At 34.1% G+C, this 20,159-nt stretch overlaps 1 non-coding gene across 1 annotated transcript; it reads right to left on the reverse strand.

Annotated features, from left to right (window-relative positions):
- Nucleotides 1–19,739: 19,739 nt before the first annotated feature.
- LOC141593773 (small nucleolar RNA R71) lies at nt 19,740–19,846 on the reverse strand. The gene has a single exon (XR_012521838.1). It is a non-coding gene; the product is annotated as a small nucleolar RNA R71 (small nucleolar RNA).
- Between the last annotated feature and the right edge of the window lie 313 nt (nt 19,847–20,159).

The raw sequence follows: 20,159 nt of genomic DNA on the forward strand, positions 1-20,159 counted from the left end.
TTTTCGCAATTTGTTTTCCTTCTTAGGCGCCTTTGGACAAGACGTAATGATATATATGAGATTCAACTCCCAGCAAAACCAACAAGTCCAGCCTTAGCTTTTCAGCGTGCATCGCCAATTCCTCTCTTGGTGTGCTTCCCGGACCTCCCCTAGCCCCGACCACTAACAAACTCCTTTGCCTAACCATTCGCTTTGGGCCTCTCCTCTTTACATCGACGCAAAATTATTGTCGTTGCTTCTTTCAGTCAAGCTTTTTCTCTAGTGGTTATTGGGTGTGTGGCGAGGGACTCCATCGGTGATTGGGTTTGTGGTTGGACTAATAGACTTTTGCCTCCTAGTCCTCTGGCTAATGAACTCCTCGCCATTAGAGAGGGAATTACGTGTATGCTACCTCTCATGGTGGTTTGTTTGATCTTAGTTCAGATTGCTTGAATGCGGTGCGATTGGTCTTGCGAAATGTGTTACCATGTTGCTCTCTAGCTAACATTATAATTGATTGTAGGGAACTATTAAGGGCCCACTACACCAAATCTGGCCATCATAAAGAGTGTATCACAATGGTTTAATGCATATAATAACGACACTTAGAATACCGTTTTCAAAATATTGACGGAAATCTAGATCGCGTTAATAAGAAAAACGGTTTCCCTTGAAAACCGTTATTATAATGTGACAACGGCTGCTTAACAAACCGTTCTCAAAAACGTTTAACGGTTTCCAAAAACTCGTTATAGAATCACTCTTATTAATGGTTGTTAGACAACCGTTACCAGTTTAAGAAAACGGCATTTCAAAAACCATTACTAAATTAAAACCAACCACGGTGAAGAGTCTATCGATCCGAAATACTCGGGGGGGGAGTGAATTGAGGATTAAAACTTTTAACTACTTTTTCAATTGTATATGTATAATTAATTATTTAAAGTTTATTGATTAAACTTTAACTAATTAACTAATCAATTAATAAGAACGAAATAAACAAACGAACGAAAGAGAGAGACGCACGGTTTTTGAAGTGGTTCAGTTTCACAAATCGAAACCTACGTCCACTATTCTCGATTAATAAATTTAGTACCTTTCTACGGATTACAAATTTACTAACCCAACTCATACTACTAACCCTAGTTGTAACTCAAGTGAGTACCGTTAAATACTCGACTGACTAACTTACGCTAATAAGAAAGCACTTAATGATTCTACTAAAAGTTCACGTTAATGAACGAGTAAGAAATCGATTGAGCACTATTATCTTATAAAGATAACTAATGAATAAATATACGAGTTTATAAACACACGACCTTTTTCAAAAATAGCAAAACAGTTTTCCTGTTTTGAAACACATGGTTTTTACTCTTAAAAATAAAATCAATTTATGCTTGAAGGTCTTACTTTCAAATGTTGCAAAAGCAAAGAATTTATAGGAAAGGAAAGAGCATGGCTCACGGTTTGCCCGAAACCCTAATAGCCGAAATATGGATATGTAAACAAATCATATCTTATATTATTTCTTTCCTTAAAACCCTAAGAGATAATAGAGAATATTCCAAAAGATAAAATATAAATTATTCTTCTATTATCTTTTCCATAAATCTTAAGATATGATAAGATTTTCCATAACAAAAATATCTTTATCATAAATAACCATATCAAATTAAAAATAAAAGATATGTTAAGATAATTCTAGAGAATAAAATCTTTACAATAACAATCTTTTATTCCTTAAGGCAACACGAGATAACACGGCACATATGCCTCGTGATCCGTGGAAACCCTAGCTTGATATTAGGTTCGATTTTAGGGTTTAAGAGTATGCCATGTTAAAACCCTAATTAGTAATATGACTCAACACATAAATTGATCCAACATGATTACTAATTACAAGTTTAAAATAAAACCATACTCCATATTAAAACGGGCTTCTTTAATAAGTACTTTTGCTTGAACATTTAAGAGAAACAAAAATATTTTTCAAAAATTTTGAAAATATTTTAAGTCGTGTAGTATAAACTCAGCATCTCAATGTTATAGTAGAAGAGCTATAACATTGAGCTCTTTCACAAGTAATATTATAGCTGTCAAGCTATAACTTTACCAGTATAAGAAATTCATTCTTAGGTTACCATTATGAGATAATCACCTATACTATTCTAATCTTCTTAGGAGATCGAGATCTTCGAGCATAGGCTACTTCATTATCCAAGCTTGTTTAATCTTTAGACGAGCTTCGTCTTCTCATAATGCTTGAATAATTCTTCTATAATCTTGATCCGTAATTGAGGGCTTGATCATAACGTACATAGTCTTGTATACGTTCATCACAATTTTCTAAGCTTGACAAATGGTAGGTCTAATCTGAAAAGACTAAACAACCAATTACGTGCAACGAGTATATAAAATATAAAGCACTCTTGACATCATCAAAACATAAACATATATACTATATGGTTCAACAACTTTCCCCTTTTTGATGATGGCAAGTCTCCTAAAACTGTGACTAAGTATAAAGTTCTCCCTCAATATATTATCGTTATCTTGATAATAAAGATCAACATAAGATCAAGACAATTAACACATAATCGAAACTTAAAGGACTTTAAGAGACAATTGGTCTTGACAAGGAGCAAGCTTAGCTAGATGCTTACCATAAATGTTCTTTCCCCCTCTTGACATCATCGAAAAGACGAGAACAGACATAAAACGACTAGAATGATATCAACCCAGGTAAAAAATAAATATTAATCAAAGCATATATTATAGCATAAGAACGACTTCAACATAAGCAAGCCCTACATATAAAGTGTGTAATACAAACCAATTTGAGTACAGATTTGTAGGAGAGAAGGAAATTAGTCACTCACCTAACTGCGACCTACAGAAGCATGCATGCAATCTAACATGATAGATATCTCTAGCTACCGTACATATACACTCCAACCAAGCGAGGTCCAAAACACATGCCAAGGACTTACATATGAATGTGAGAAGAGGTAATTGGGTAAGAAGGGGCAAAATAATTTGGATATGTGGAGGTAAAAGCCAAGCTAGCACCGATCACAACCAAAAGTAACCATATTCCACTTTCCAGCCCAACATTGAAGATGAAGCACCATGCGAAGTACGACACACACTCACTCACATCAACAAGTACTTCTCCTTAAGTAATATGAAAATGATAAGAATAGGAGTAATAAAAGATTTCTGCTTTTCCATCTTTTATAATATCATTTTTCTCCCTTTTTTTTGTAATTAATATTTTTCATTTTTTTTCAGTCCATCTTTTTCTTCCTTCCTTTCAATATACATCACAACACCAAAAAAATTGAACACAATAAAACTTCCAAATATACCAACAAGACTAGCTTGACAAGGGTAGGCCATATGGAATGTAGTTGAATAAATAGGTCAAAAGAAGACAAATTTGGCTAATGTGAGGGTAATAGGTAAAATGTAAAGGAAGGGTCGCCTTTCCACATGTGTCACCACCACAAACCCGAGTGTATACAGGTAATAAGAGACAAATTTCATGCTTATGCAATTTAATGTTACATGCCATGTAAGGAGTACTATTCACATCCTAAATGAAACCAATCATGAATGTTATTGGTTTATGAAGCTCTAAACCCTAGAATGTATATGTGATGAACAAAAGTTATGGTTTTTATACAACACAAAATATAATAGACTAGCAAACGGAATATTCTCATAAAATAATAAAATACTATATAAGAGTGTACTTGCAACGGAAAATACGAACATAGACTTACAATCTCGTCAAATCTAGTCAGTCATACGGGAAATAAAATATTTATGACAAGTTTAGTTGCCACCAATTAAACCAATTTCCAACTGTAAAGTCTGAAAACTTTCTCTAGCTAATGATTTTGTCAAAATGTCCGCCCATTGTTTCTCAGTACTACAAAATTCAAGTTTTATATTCCCTTTTTCAACATGGTCTCTTATAAAGTGGTGTCTAATTTCAATGTGTTTGGTACGCGAGTGCTGCACGGGGTTTTTGGATATAATAATAGCACTCGTATGATCACATAAAATAGGAATACAACCTACGTCAACACCATAATCGCGTAATTGTTGCTTAAGCCATAATAACTGAGTACATACAAGACCTGCTGTGATATACTCGGCTTCAGCTGTTGAAAGGGCAACTGAGTTCTGCTTCTTTGAACCCCATGTAATAATGCAAGGTCCAACGAATGTGGCAACACCTGACATACTTTTCCTGTCTAGGGAGCATCCTGCGTAATCGGCATCTGAATATCCGACAAGATCGAAATTGCATTCCATCGGATACCATAGATAAAGCTTTGACGTCCAAATAAGATATCGTAAGATTCTTTTTACAGCCGTCATATGCGATTCTTTGGGAGATGATTGATATCTCGCACAAACGCATACGCTGAACATGATATCTGGTCTACTTGCGGTTAAATATAGTAACCACCCTATCATCACACGGTAAGTTGTTTCATCAACAGGCTTACCGTCTTCATCCAAGGTTAACTTCTTGTCTGCGACCATCGGAGTAGGCATAGCATGGGAATTATCCATTCCGAATTTTTGAATTAATTCCTTAATGTATTTTTGTTAATGAATTTTAATGCCTTCCTCAGTTTGTTGAATATGCGGACCTAAGAAGAACTTCAATTCTCCCATCATGCTCATCTCAAATTCAGAAGTCATTAATTCTGAAAAATATTTGCACAAGCTACGGTTGGTCGATCCAAAGATGATATCATCAACGTAGATTTGAACAACCAAACGGTCAGAACCCTCGGATTTTAGAAATAGGGTTTTATCAACAGATCCTCTATTAAATCCACTGTCAAGTAGAAATTTCGATAATCTGTCATACCAAGCCCTTGGTGCTTGCTTCAATCCGTACAGGGCTTTGTCCAATTTAAAGACATGGTCTTCAAATTTTCTATTCTTAAATCCAGGGGGTTGTTCTACGAAGACTTCTTCCTGTAGATAACCATTCAAAAATGCTGTCTTGACATCCATTTGGAAGAGCTTCATTCCTTTATGAGTTGCGAATGCTATCAGAAGTCTAATAGCTTCAAGACGAGCAACAAGTGCGAAAGTCTCGTCATAATCTATTCCTTCTTGTTGATTATAACCTTGGACCACCAATCTTGCTTTATTTCGAACAATGACTCCGGCATCATCGAGCTTATTTCTAAATACCCATCTTGTTCCAATGACAGATTGATCCTTGGGTCTAGGAACTAAGTGCTAAACTTTGTTCCGTTCAAGCTGTTGAAGTTCTTCTTGCATAGCTATAATCCAATCTGATTCTGCAAGAGCTTTTTTGATATTTGTTGGTTTGATCATAGATAGGAATGAGTAGAACGAGTAGAAATTATTCAAGGATCGTCTCGTTTGAACACCTATCTTAATATTGCCGAGAATATTGTCCATTGGATGTGAACTCTTGTATTTCCACTTTGTTAAGGTACTCGGCTCTTCATCATTATTTGAACTTGACCCAACTCCTTTTGGCTCAGAATTTGGGGAAGTTCCCTCTGAATCCAATCCCGGTGTTGTAGTAGAGCCAATTATAACTTCGGGCTCATTACCTTGATTTGGATTCAATGTTATAGTAACATCACCTATAACATTAGATTGGGAATTCTTATCTTCAGACAATGTTATAGTATCATCAACTATAACTTTGGTTTTCTCCTTTTTATCTTTAGAAGAATGATCAAGCTCATCATTTTTCCCTTCAATCTTATTATCCTTCAATTATAATTCTGGGGGATCGTCTCTAGAAAGACGAAAGTCAGGTTCGTCCAAGTCATCTTCCTCATCCTGTAAGGGCTTATCAAACACATTACTTCATCAAAAATAACGTGAACACTTTCTTCAATACAAAGTGTTCTTTTATTGAAGACTTTGTAAGCCTTGCTATGATCCAAATATCCTATAAAATCGCCTCATCACTCCTAGGGTTGAATTTACTTAACATATTTTTACCATTATTATGAACAAAACACTTACTCCCAAAACAACGAAGATGGGAGATATTAGGTTTGCGACCTCCTAGGAGTTCATAGGGGGGTTTCTTAAGAATAGGTCTTACCATAGCACGATTATGGATATAACAAGAAGTACTAAAAGCTTCAGCCCAAAAGTTACGAGGTAAACCACTACATAAAAGCATTGTACGAGCCATATCTTCTAGTGTTCTATTCATACGTTCAATGACACCGTTTTGTTGAGGAGTTTTTAATGCAGAAAAGTTATGTCCTACACCATTAACTCTACAATATTCAATAAAAGCTTGATTATCAAATTCAGCGCCATGATTCGTACGAATAGTCACAAGATTAGTCTTATATTTATTTTGACTGAGTTTCATAAGACAATCAAATTCATCAAAGGTCTCATCTTTTGAAGGAAGGAAGATAGGCCATACATACTTTGTGTAGTCATCTACGAGGACAAAGACATACCTGGATCCTCCTCTACTCCTTACCTTCATAGTACAACATAAATCCATGTGTACCAATTCCAAGGCTTGATTTGTGCTAACCACTCTTTTAGGTTTGAATGATGATCTCACATGTTTGCACCTAGCACACGTGTCACACATTGTTTCTTAGTCGAACTTGATCTTAGGTAAACCTTCAACCAACTCCCATTTCTTGAGTTTGTTCAAGGTTTGTGAGCTAATGTGACCAAACCGCTTGTGCCATAAACAAGGATCATCAAGTGTAACTTTCATGCATGTAAAAGAGTTAGTAGGCACAGCATTTAAATCTACCATATATACATTTATTTTCCTATGCCCTTCAAGGATAATATTGCTCGTACTTTCAATAATAATACGACAAACATCTGTATGAAAAACAACCTTGTTACCTTTGTCGCATAGTTGAGATATGCTAAGTAGATTATGCTTGAGACCATCCACTAGATAAACATCACTGATTACGTGTGATTTAGAAATTCCAACTTTGCCCACACCAATCACTTTACCCTTCTTGTTGTCTCCAAACGTCACCTTTCCTCCGTTGAACGACTTGAGTGAAAGAAACAGATTCTTATCTCCGGTCATGTGTCTTGAACATCCACTGTCAAGATACCATTGATTGTTTTTTTTTTCACTAATACCTGTAAAAGGATTAGATACAGTTTTTAGGTACCCAAGCTAGGTTAGGCCCCTTATAATTAGTTACTCTATATACTAAATCCTTTCGTATCCAAACTTGTCTAATGGTCGTTTTTCTAAACCTTAGGTAGTTTTGTATAGGTGGAGTTCTAGGTTTAGGCATTTCTTTAGGTCTTGCATGACTATTCTCCTTGTGGTTAGGCTTGCTTTGTTTAGGTCGACAAGGAGTTTGTGAAGTACTAGGTTTCTTGGTGCGGTCGAAGGCCATATCATAGAACCAACGAAAGTTATTGTTCCTTTCTTCGTTACGTTCTTTTGTGGGGGATTTTTCGTCCTTGACTATTGTGTCAACCGTTTTAACAAATTCCGTATTTTTTCGTATATCGTGTACACGTTTGACACAATTGTCTTGAATGTGACCTGTATAACCGCAGTAATTGCAAATCAAATATTCAGGAAGATCAACATATTTTGTTTTTCTTAAATCGTAATCAGAAGGTGTTGATTTGCATTTAGAGATATCTCTATGGCTGTAGAAATCATATCATGACTTTATATTCATATTATTGTCAGATTGTTCGGTTAGGAAGTTTAAGACTTTTGTGCTACCTTCCCATTTATCATGGACTTTTCTTGCGTGTAGAAGTAAGTCCTTTAGGTTCTTAATTTCTTCGAGACATTTCGTATGATCTATGTTATTCTCCTTCTTATAATTGTCACGAAAGTCTTGGAACCTTTTGTTAAGAATAAACACAATATCTGAATATTGTTTCTTAACATTGATCATCTCAGTTTTACATTCTTTCAATTGCTTTGTAAGAGAATCAATTTCTTTCTTTTGCTCTAAAATCACGCTTCATCAGATGTGATTTTAGTTACAAGAAGTTCCTTGGATTTTCTAAGTACTAAAGTTATAGCTTCATTAGCTATAACTTTGGTTTGAAGGTGCTTAATATTAAGCTTTAGATCTGAAGTTATAGCTTGATTAGGTATAACTTTGGATTCTAATTCCTTCTTTTCAGCATTAGCAGTATCTAATGTTGTAGCTTTATTAGCTGTAACTTTAGATTTCAACTTCTTAGCTTTAGCCTTTAGAGTATGATTCTTCTTTGCAATATGCAAGAATATGTTCCTTCAGATCCTTTAGTTCCATATCCTGTTCATGACATTTATCGAGGGATTCCTCAAAGAATTCAATTAAAGCACTTTTAGACAATTTCTTAACACGTTTCTTTAGGTCAAGATAACTAACCTCATTATCGTCATCTTCATATGATTCTCCTAGAAAACAATAGTTTGATTGAGAATTCGTGCTATCATTAGGTCAAGACTGACGCTGCTGAGACAAAGGTTGGCTACTTCGTTATCTTCGGATCCTTCATCATCTTCTAAGTCAATATCACCCCAACACGAAGCCATCATTACTTGTTTGAACTCCTTCTTTGTCTTCTCGCGTCTTGCCTTGTCCTTGATTTTCTCCCATGTCGGACAATCCTTGATCATGTGATCGAATTATCCACACTTGAAGTAACCTTTGTTGGCCAATGATGATTTTGATTCTGTTGCTTTCTTGTTAAACGACTTGTTGTTGTTATAAGATGATTTTGCTTGTTTGTTTCAAAAGATTCTATTTTTGAAACGGCGTGCAAACAAGACGGATTCATCTTCTATGTCAGAGTTAACATCTTCGCTTTTTAAGGCCATGCTTTTACCTCTTCTTAGTTCAGCATCGTCGGCATTTAGAGTAATTTTATGGGCCATGAGAGCACCAATGAGTTCTTGGTAGGATAGATTCTCAAGATCTCGCGATTCCTCCAATGCTGTGATCTTGGCACGCCACTTTTTAGTTAGGCTCCTAAGAACCTTCCTTGCAATGTCCTCGGTATTGAACTTTCTCTCTAGGTTTTTAAATTTGTTTATGATGCTTGAAAAACGTGCGGTCATACTATCCAAGGACTCATTAGGCTCCATACTGAATAGCTCATATTTCTGCATTAGCATATCTATGCGGTGCTTCCTAACAATGAAAGTACCCTCATAAGCTAGTTCCAGGCCGTCCCATATCTCCTTTGCCGTTGAGCATGATGAGAAATGATCGAATTTATTAGTAGTCATGCCATTCTGTAGTAGACTTATAGCTTTAGAATTCTTTTCAGCCTTCTTGTAGTCAGCCTCGATATAGTCCTCTTCCTTCTTCTCGTAAGTAGTGCCTTCAGTGGAAGCAACCAAGATTTTAACTGGTCCATTTTGGATAATCTTCCAGCACTCCTAATCACGACCTTTCACATAGTGAGTCATCATGTTTTTCCATAACCCATAATTCTTCCTATCAAAGACGGGACACTTGAGGTATTTGAAATCCATTTATCACGTGATAGGCAGCGGAATATAAAATGAAAAGATAAACAAAGATAGACAGATCAGCCTCTTTGCGGTTAGGCAATCTAGAGCACGAGGCTCTGATACCAATTCAAGAGTCTATCGATTCGAAATACTCAAGAGGGGGGGGGGGTGAATTGAGGATTAAAACTTTTACCTACTTTTTCGATTGTATATGTATAATTAATTATTTAAAGTTTATTGATTAAACTTTAACTAATTAACTAATCAATGAATAAGAACGAAATAAACAAACGAACGAAAGAGAGAGACGCACGGTTTTTGAAGTGGTTCAGTTTCACAAATCGAAACGTACGACCACTATTCTCGATTAATAAATTTAGTACCTTTCTACGGATTACAAATTTACTAACCCAACTCGTACAACTAACCCTAGTTATAACTCAAGTGAGTACCGTTAAATACTCAAGTGACTAACTTACGCTAACATGAAAGCACTTAATGATTCTACTAAAAGTTCACGTTTAATGAACGATTAAGAAATCGATTGAGCACTATTATCTTATAACGATAACTAATGAATGAATATACGAGTTTATAAACACACGACCTTTTTTAAAAATAGCAAAACAGTTTTCTTGTTTTGAAACACATGGTTTTTGCTTTCAAAAATAAAATCAATTTAGGCTTGAAGGTCTTACTCTCAAATGTTGCAAAAGCAATGTATTTATAGGAAAGGAAAGAGCTTGGCTCACGGTTTGCCCGAAACCCTAATAGCCAAAATATAGATATATAAACAAATCATATCTTATATTATTTCTTTCCTTAAAACCCTAAGAGATAATAGAGAATATTTCAAAAGATAAAATATAAATTACTCTTCTATTATCTTTTCCATAAATCTTAAGATATGATAAGATTTTCCATAACAAAAATATCCTTATCATAAATAACCATATCAAGTTAAAAATAAAAGATATGTTAAGATTATTCTAGAGAATAAAATCTTTACAATAATAATCTTTTATTCCTTAAGACAACACGAGATAACACGACACATATGCCTCGTGATCCGTGGAAACCCTACCTTGATATTAGGTTAGATTTTAGGGTTTAAGAGTATGCCATGTTAAAACCCTAATTAGTAATATGACTCAACTCATAAATTGATCCAACATGATTACTAATTACAAGTTTAAAATAAAACCATACTCCATATTAAAACGGGCTTTTTTAATAAGTACTTTTGCTAGAACATTTAAGAGAAACAAAAATATTTTTCAAAAATAATATTGAAAACATTTTAAGTCGTGTAGTATAAACGCAGCATCTCAATGTTATAGTAGAAGAGCTATAACATTGAGCTCTTTCACAAGTAATGTTATAGCTGTCAAGCTATAACTTTACCAGTATAAGAAATTCATTCTTAAGTTACCATTATGAGATAATCACCTATACTATTCTAATCTTCTTAGGAGATCTTCGAGCATAGGCGACTTCATTATCCAAGCTTGATTAATCTTTAGACGAGCTTCGTCTTCTCATAATGCTTGAATAATTCTTCTATAATCTTGATCCGTAATTGAGGGCTTGATCATAACGTACATAGTCTTGTATACGTTCATCACAATTTTCTAAGCTTGACAAATGGTAAGTCTTGTTGGAATATGTGTCCTCCGACAATAATGCGATCACAATTGTCGATCATATTGATCACATATTTAAATCTCATATCAAGAATACGAAAGGGATGATACATTATAAATATAGTCAACTGGTCCACACATATCGGTAATGCTTGTCTAGCTAGAGTTTGACATTACTGTCGTGCGACGGTGGTGATCAGTTGATCCCTTGAGTTCACACCTAAAGGACGATTCCCTTAATTGAAAAAGGTTAATTAATTGTATGTCGATACAGATTAATTAAATCCTTAAAATTGAACAAATTATTATCATAAGAGAGAAAATGACATCTTATAATAATGTGATTAAATAATATTTTATTTAGTAATTTAAGAAGTTATATTACTAAAATTAATCGGTGTTTGCGAAACACGCGAGATGAGAATGATAGGTTAGTTAAAATTACAAGATGTTGTGAATTATACTAACTAGTATATAAATGACCATTTTTATGTGAATGTAATTTTGAATTACTAGTCAATTTGTTAAATGTGATTTATTTAATTTGTAAATGATATTTAATTTGTTAAATATGCATTTTAAATTAAAACATGACATAAGACATGTCACATGTCACATGACATAAAATTGTACAATTGACAAAAATAAAATGGACTCCATATTACATGATAACCGAAATTGGGTGGGCTTTTTAGTAGTTTTGTCTTATCCATTTGTCTTATTCATTTGTCTATGACAATTGATAGTGACTTGACTATGCAAAAGACTTACACATTTTAGTCTTGTGAAGACAAAAAGGAAAAATAAAAAGGGTCTATAAACCCTATACCCACCGGTTTTGTGGGTGTTGATTTTTAGAGTTTTTTCTCTAAAAATTTATCATTCTCTCATGTTTTATAAAAACTACCTTCTCTCTCTTGTTCTTCATAAAATTCATTTTTATGAATCTAATTTGTACAAATCAATCACTAATAATACTAGTAGTAGTATATGAGTATTAGTAATCGATTTTAAGGTAAACCACATTACAAATATCTAGTACATGTTAGTTTGTGGAATTTTGGGATAGTCTTGGGTGCTACTTATTGGAGGGATTCTATTTTGAAGTCATGAATGTTCATCCATTATTGGAAAGCTCAAGAACTAACAAGAAGGAGATCTTGTTGGTGCACATAAAACCGAAATCATATAGTAAGAACAGTGATTTCTTCCCTTATCTTATTTATGTTTGCATGCATAAGATTTAATTTTAATTTTATGACTAAATTAAAATTTCACATATATGAATATGTTGAGTATAATGAGATTAATAATTTCTAACAAGCGGTATCATGAGCCTTAGGTTGTTTGCATGCAAATCGGTTATTGTTTTTCCGAGTTATAAGATTAACAAACAAAACTTATAAATTTGTGTTTATTATGATATATCACGAAATTTATTATGCATGTTAAAGTTTCTGGTCCTAAAATATTTTAGGATATTTTGGTTTAATTTATGGATTTTATTGTTCATTTTATATAATAATGGCATTAAAATGTGATTTTTATGATAAAAATGTTATTTTTGGACGAAAAATAGCTAAACTTCGATTTTTCCCGTGGTTTTTGGATATGTTTTCACATATATTATGTTTTGATGACTTGTAAATTTTCATAATTGTATGAGTTGTTATGCTCGAAATATGGATTTTTCATATTAAATTCGAATTTAAATGAGAAAATAGGCTAATATGAGTTATATTTCGAATCCGGTCATAGAAATTTAGTATGTTGTCACATGCAATTTTACAAGATGTGTGTAAAATATTTGGCTATAATGAAGTCTTTATGCATGATTTATGAATTTTTGATGAAAAATCACATAAATAGTGACTTTAATTAGTAAAAATGCTAAAACATACTTCATGACTAAGGAAAACCGTCACATGTTGCATTTTATCATATATTTCAGATCTATTTAGGGTCATAACTGTTAAATCTGATAAACCGCAACATTGTTTTTCCTCTAGAAATTTTCGAAATTTTTAACCTAAGTTTTTGAACATTATGAGTGTCATGGTATTTACCGAATGTTCATGAGTTTAAATTTCAAATTTTGAAATTATTAGAAATTTTTATGATTTAATTTGAAGTTTAAAGCATATTTTTATGTTTTTGAGTCCATTTATGAACAATATTAAGAAATCAAGCTTAATTATTGTCAAATGTTAGTGGAGACTAATTTTGAGTCCTAAGTTGGTTAGGGTAATTAACTTGTACAGAAATATGAATTTATGTAATTATTGTGATTTTAAAAGGTTAAATCACGCAAATTCGTAAAACCGATTAATATACGATATTGGCTCCTTAAAGGCGATTTATCATAAAATTGGGCATGTTCATACATATTATAATGCTGCATTTTATTTATGATTGTCATAATTTTATTTATGTAATTTTTGAATTATGTAATTTTACTTAGTATGGCCTTAGTTTTAATTGGTATTACCCGAAATGTATGGGAATATCGATTCGATTGTAATTTATTGTGATCTCGTGTCACCGTTTTGTAATTTAATAGATTTATTTTATTTTAATTACAAATGTATAATAGGAAATTATGTAATTAATAATCTAATTTATTTATTCCGGAGTTCCTTGAAGACGGTGCCACTCGAGAAGGCGATCCATTAAAGAAAATGTTACCTTGAAATGCGTGCCAACACCGAAGTTCAAGGGACCAAAGGAGTTGGTTTCCGAATTTGTAATAGTTTATGAGATTTACTATTTTAGGAAGGCCATACTAGGATTTTATTTATGCTTTGCATTTTATTTATATGTTGCATGCATCGCTAAATCGCCATAACTAAACATGCATTTTATCATTAAATCGAGTTATTCGACCGTGTCAATTACAATTATCGTAGTTCACCGCTTTAGTTCACTTAAAACGTGATAGATAATAACTTGACATGACCTCTCGCTTAAATAAACAATTGAGACTTAGCCTTACCAAAAAGTAGAAACCATGAAAACCTATTTCGTGAGGGAGTGCGCTCGGCCCTACCGGGGTACAAACCTTGTTACGTAGGGGAAGTGGGTGATAAATGTCTATCCACCGAATTCATGTGGATAAGGGATGAATCGGCCCTACCGTGCCCAAGTTGATGTGGATTTGGATCATGGACACATTTATTCGAAATTCGGATTGAGCTCAACGGAAGTATTCGTGACCGTAGTCGCATGTGTTCCGAGCTAAAGATAAACATTAATGTAATTTTATGGACCAAGAGTTCTAAAAGTAGAATCGATTAAAGAGTTAATCCACCGAGTTATATTGATAAGGGATGAATCGGCTCTACCGTGCCCAAGTTAATATGAATTTGGATCTTGGAATCATTTATCATAGTTGGGTAGAGGTCACTATGTAAATGCTTTACTTGTTATTTACAAGTATTAATAAAACGATAAATGTTAAGTTTTCCACTATTATGTTATCATATTGTGCTATTTCTTTACCACAATTCATATACGATATCATTTCGATTTTTGATTCAAATCTCCATTAAAACATCGTAACTAAAGACAAAACTTGGATTTTTCTTCTAAAAACCTCGTATTATCTATTGTAAGGATCTCTTGTGAAGAGTATAGATGAAAGTTATTCGTGATCAAAAGGGTTTTTGATTCTTGACTAACATATCTACTTACAATGAATTGTTTCTCATATGCTTAATTGAATTAAGTACTTTGAAATGTTAAATCATTTTGGTAACTAGATTTGATGGAAATCAAAATTGACCAAAATGCAACAACCACTTCAATGAAAGTTTTAAGACTAAACAAACGAATGAAGAGTAGTCTTAATGAAATTCAATTTCGCTTCTCTAAGCAAAGACTCATTGAAATGAGTGGGAGCATTCTCTTAAACCGTTAAGATAAAAGGTGAGGTTCAAAGAAGTAAAATTAGAATGGAATTGATACAAGGTAATGTTAAAAGTAAAGTTATTGAGAATAACGATACTAAACCTATCAATCTCGACCGATAAAGTTTCCATTGTCCTAATTGTTGGACGCTAGAAAGGAAACTACCCCAAATTATTGAAGAATCAACAAGTTAGTTGTGGGACATCTAATGGGACCTTCTTCTTTAAATGTTTATTTGATTGACATAAATTTTGCTAGTACTACTTCGTCAATATTAGAAACCGGTGGTGGTTTTCATCATGTATTCGATACATAAGATGATTAGAATATGACGACTAGAAAGAATGATGTCGAGAGATAGAGTCATTGTGTACGCAATCTAGTTTTGGGTTTATATTTATACCTTAATTATGACTATTAAGTGAATATACTCTAGATAAGAATATAATTTTGTTAAGATACAAAAGAGGTTTCACTTTTGTGACCCTATACACCATGATTTGATGTATGGCTAGCCCATTATCAAGGTGATTATATTCTAAACCAAACTAGAAATGACATATCATGTAGATGATACAAGACTCAAATTGGTAACCCAAGATTAAACCTTAAATTCTGGAATGATGAACGCAAAGAGTTATCGAGTACTCTTGAAACCATTATATTGTTAATCTTATGGTATATGTGTATCTTGTATTCGAAGCAAGATATCTCGTGCCTTTTGGTTGAAAAGGAGATCGAGGTTGTAAATCATTGATCCAAAATAGGTTGATGATTTTCTTTTACCAACGACTTAAGTTAACGCTAATGTGTTCACTTAATAAGGTAAATAGAGAAATCTTTGAAGAAGTTCAAAGAGTTCAAAGAATCACAATTAAGTCATGATGGGATTATCTAAGTGAAGACTTTTATATAAGCCAAATGAAATGTGATATAGTATCACAAGTTAATCTCTCTTAACACACATTATGAGATAATGTATGGTTGGATAAAGAAATCAAACGCTATTCGATATGGTTTGGACTTCAATCAAGTTACTTTGAGTTACTTGATCCTTTTGAGGATTTTATCATTTTGTCTAAATTATTTTTCCACTAAATCTAAAAAGAATCATATGAGATATGAAATGGTAGGGTACCATGTTTGTAAGTTTTCAAAAGAAACAAATACTCATTTTTCCTTACTATGATCACGAGTAAAACGGGTTTGTGGCTCGTGAAGCTGTCTTTCTAGAATACAAGTTTATTTCTAGAAGACAGAGTGGGAGAAATTATTAAAGAGCCACAAAGAATTTTATGTCGCAAGAAACTGGTCTTTCTTGGCTACATGAGACGTTTTGTGTAAGACGTTGGTTCTTCAAAACCTAGGAGGTTAAAGCCATCACTTATTGAAGATGATGAATTAGTGTTACTTTTAGAAAGTAAAGAGCTTGCAACTTACAAAGAAATTGTTTGATTCAAGTTGATTACTTCTCAAAAGTAATGAACATATGACTTACATGAGAGTGTTTAAGTCACAACTCAATACAAGGCTTAGAGCCATGAAAATCCGAAATAAAAGGCTTGATTAGTGACAAAGGGTTTTGCACTAATAGAGAGAGAGATTTCAAAGCTTGATTGGTAGCAAAGGGGTTTGCACTAGTTAAAATGCTTAAGTCTATTTGGATCATCTTAGGGATTGTGTTTCATTATGATGATATACATATAACAAGTGAATTTAAAACCCACTTCTTCAATTAGAAGGAATGTATTCAATACATGTCTTGAGTTTTGTAGATTCTTGCAATCCTAAGATAATGTGAAACTTCAGAGAGGGTCTTAAGTAGGACATCAATGAGTTGGAATCAATGTTTTGATCATATTATAAAATTTTTCTCAATAGGTTGAGAAGTTGTGTTTATACATGGAGTTTAGTGGGAGTTACGGAAATTTTAATTAGTCTTATATGTGGATGACATATTGATCATTGTGAATGATTTAAGACTTTTGGAGTATAATAATACATCTTGAATTGAATATCCGGTTTTATGGAGATAAATCCACATGATATTAGCATCAAATAAGAAGTCTTACGTTGATAAGATTCATGATTAGTTCAATCGAGTTGAACATATTTGATTGATTCCATTTGCTTCCGCTGCCGAATCAAGTAAATAGGAAATGATGTATAACACTTCATAATTGTATGATGAATTGTTTCAAATCGAATTTAAGTAATAGTTATGATGTGACCATAATTAGAGCATATTCAGTCCCCGAATTAGCCTTATTCCCATGCTTTTTAGTGCATATTTGGCTCATTTATTGTCTTTAGTTCTTTGTTTTGCATATTCTTTGAGGTTTTGTGTCCTTGGTAGGAAAGGAGTGCAAACCTTGCATTTTCATGGCAAAATGAGGCTAAATTGATTGAATTCAATGACCAAGCATCAAGGAGAGACAAGATTAGAAGGCCTTTGTACATACTATAGTAGATGGGTAATGATAAGAAAAGATCCTTGCATGCCCGAGGAAATCCTCAAGGATTTTATGAAGAAAAAGGAAGAAAAGAAGAAGAAACGAAACTGCCTGACAATCCGTGCGGATTGCCCTGAAGACGCTCGTCAAGGCCTACAATCCGAGCGTCTTCCTCAGCTGGACGCCCGTCTTCACCCTATGGACGCCCGTCCAGAAGCCGCCAAATCCGCCCGTCCCGTGTTAAAGACGCCCGGATTCCCAGACAGTCCCATTTCGTCTTCTACAAGCTTCAAGGAAGGATGCACATCTTTTTCTAGAGACCGGAGTCTCCCTAGAGACCGGAGTCTCCCTAGAGACCGGCGATTCCTCAACAAGGGACTTAATCGTCATTTAAGCCCTTAGTTAACCCTAATTTATGTACCTAATCCCCACTATAAATACCCCATTAGTCTAATTAGAAGAGCATGTTCTTCTTAGCAATATTTAGTGTAGTTAATATCAATCAAAATCTCTCTTTAATCTTGTAATCAACATTTAATCAAGTTTTAATACAAGTTTTATTTCCCTAATCTCTCTCTTGTTCATCCTTTATTTTGGGTAATTGAAGATTATTTGGGTTATTATTGGGAGCTTGACAACCTTCCAATCAAGCATCAAGTACGTCTTTTATTCTTTGCTTCATTATTGGAATCATTAGTAGGTATATAGTAGGTATAATTCTCTTAATCCTTTTTAATTATTGTTAATCACTTTCATTTATTCATCATGTTTCAATTTGTTGGTATGATTGACAACCTTGCTAGCATGTTCAACATGATAATGAGTGAGTAGTTTCCTTAGCTAGGGTTAATGGGTAATTAGGGGAAACCAACATGGGGAATGATTCATGCTTAAATTAATATGATTTCATAGTTTATTTGGTTGCTTGTTATGATCACAACTTATGCACATGTTATGTTTGATGAAATGCGAGCCTATGAATCCTTGCATTTTTTTTCCCATCACCTATCTTTTCAATGAGACTTATAAGACATAAACCAACTCGAGTCTCATTAGACCATGTATATTGTTGAGTAGGGAAGATTAAGTCGACTTGTAGGTGTTGTACAATCTAATCGATTCGGCTCCGGGACCCAAACTTTCCTAGGATTGTAAGATATAAACCAACTCGATCCATCACAACAATAATTGCTTGCTTATAACTTGAGAATATGTTTGTATGATCAATTCCCATGAATCCCCTATGACCCCATGACACCCTAGTGCCTTTTATCAATTGTTTACATCCCTTTTAATCCATCTTGCTTGTTTACTTTTATTGCTATTTAGTTTAGTGATCTTCTACTTCAAACCCCAATTGTGACACCCCTTAGACACCACTAGTTGCAATAGAAATCTCATCTCAATTACCGTCCCTTGGGATCCGACCTTTACTTGCCTCTTTACTAATTGTAGAGTTGTTGGTGAAGTTATAAATTGTGTTTTGGTCTAGGTGCTCCTAACGACAAGTACTGAAAACTAAACCCCACGACGGATCACGACCAAAAATGGCGCCGTTGCCGGGGACAGTGTTAACTTGATTTAGATCTTCTTGTATTGTTATTAGTTGTGTCTTTCTTTGCCTTGGGGAAGTAAAACTCCTCAAGGTTTGTTCTAATTATTTTCGAGTTGTTTGATATTTTGCATGTCTAGAAGGTCACAAGGTGACTTGTTACCCTTTGATCACAAAATTGAAAGGACTTTGACAACCAATAGAAGACTTGCTAGGAGAACTTTGAGAGGTATTGGTGAGGTTGTAGATATTCAACCAAATACTATTGAGTTCATCAACCCTTTTGCAAGAGAAGGTGAGGATAACCCAACACAAAATCCAACACAAAATCAACCCACAATGCCTAAGTTTTCATCACATTCCGTTCCCACCGAGGAGAACCTACCCAATGGTACTCCACACCACAACACTTAACCGGAAATTTTATTGCCAAATCCGCATTTATCCAATTAGTCGAAAGAAGCCAATTTGGGGGGATGCCTAGTGAAGACCCTCACTCTCATATGGAGACTTTTTGTGACTATTGTGATGCAATTTCTCAAACCAGTGTAAATCAAGACCAAATTCGATGGGTCTTATTTCGTTTTTCTCTAATTGGCACCGCGAAACAATGGTTGAAAGGCCTTGATAAGGCTACTCTCGGAATTGATTCTTGGAAGAAGTTGGCTCTAGCTTTCTACAAAAAGTTCTATCCACCGGAAAAGACTAACATGCTAAAAGCTCAAATTACGGGCTTTAAGCAAAGAGATGAAGAATCTTTGTATGAAGCTTGGGAGCAATTCAAAGGAATTTGTCGCTCATGTCCTCACCATGGACTTAGCGAGTGGTTCTTGGTACAACAATTTTGGAACGGTCTTTATGAAGATTCAAGGAACATTCTCAACATGGGATCAAATGGAATGTTCACCGAAGTTGATGACAATCAAACTTGGAACAAAATTGAGGAAATGGCGGTCCATAACTCACAATATAGTAGACCTCGCAAGGCTACTAGAGGAGGAAAGCATGAAGTGGACTCCATTACTCAATTGGGTGCTCAACTTAGTGCTCACATCGATACCATCAATTTGAAGTTTGAAAAAGCTATGGTTAGACTTGAAGAAGCCTCAAAATCACCAAAGCATCATGTT

Source organism: Silene latifolia, chromosome 7 (assembly GCF_048544455.1).
Source record: "Silene latifolia isolate original U9 population chromosome 7, ASM4854445v1, whole genome shotgun sequence".
NCBI classification, from domain to species: domain Eukaryota; kingdom Viridiplantae; phylum Streptophyta; class Magnoliopsida; order Caryophyllales; family Caryophyllaceae; genus Silene; species Silene latifolia.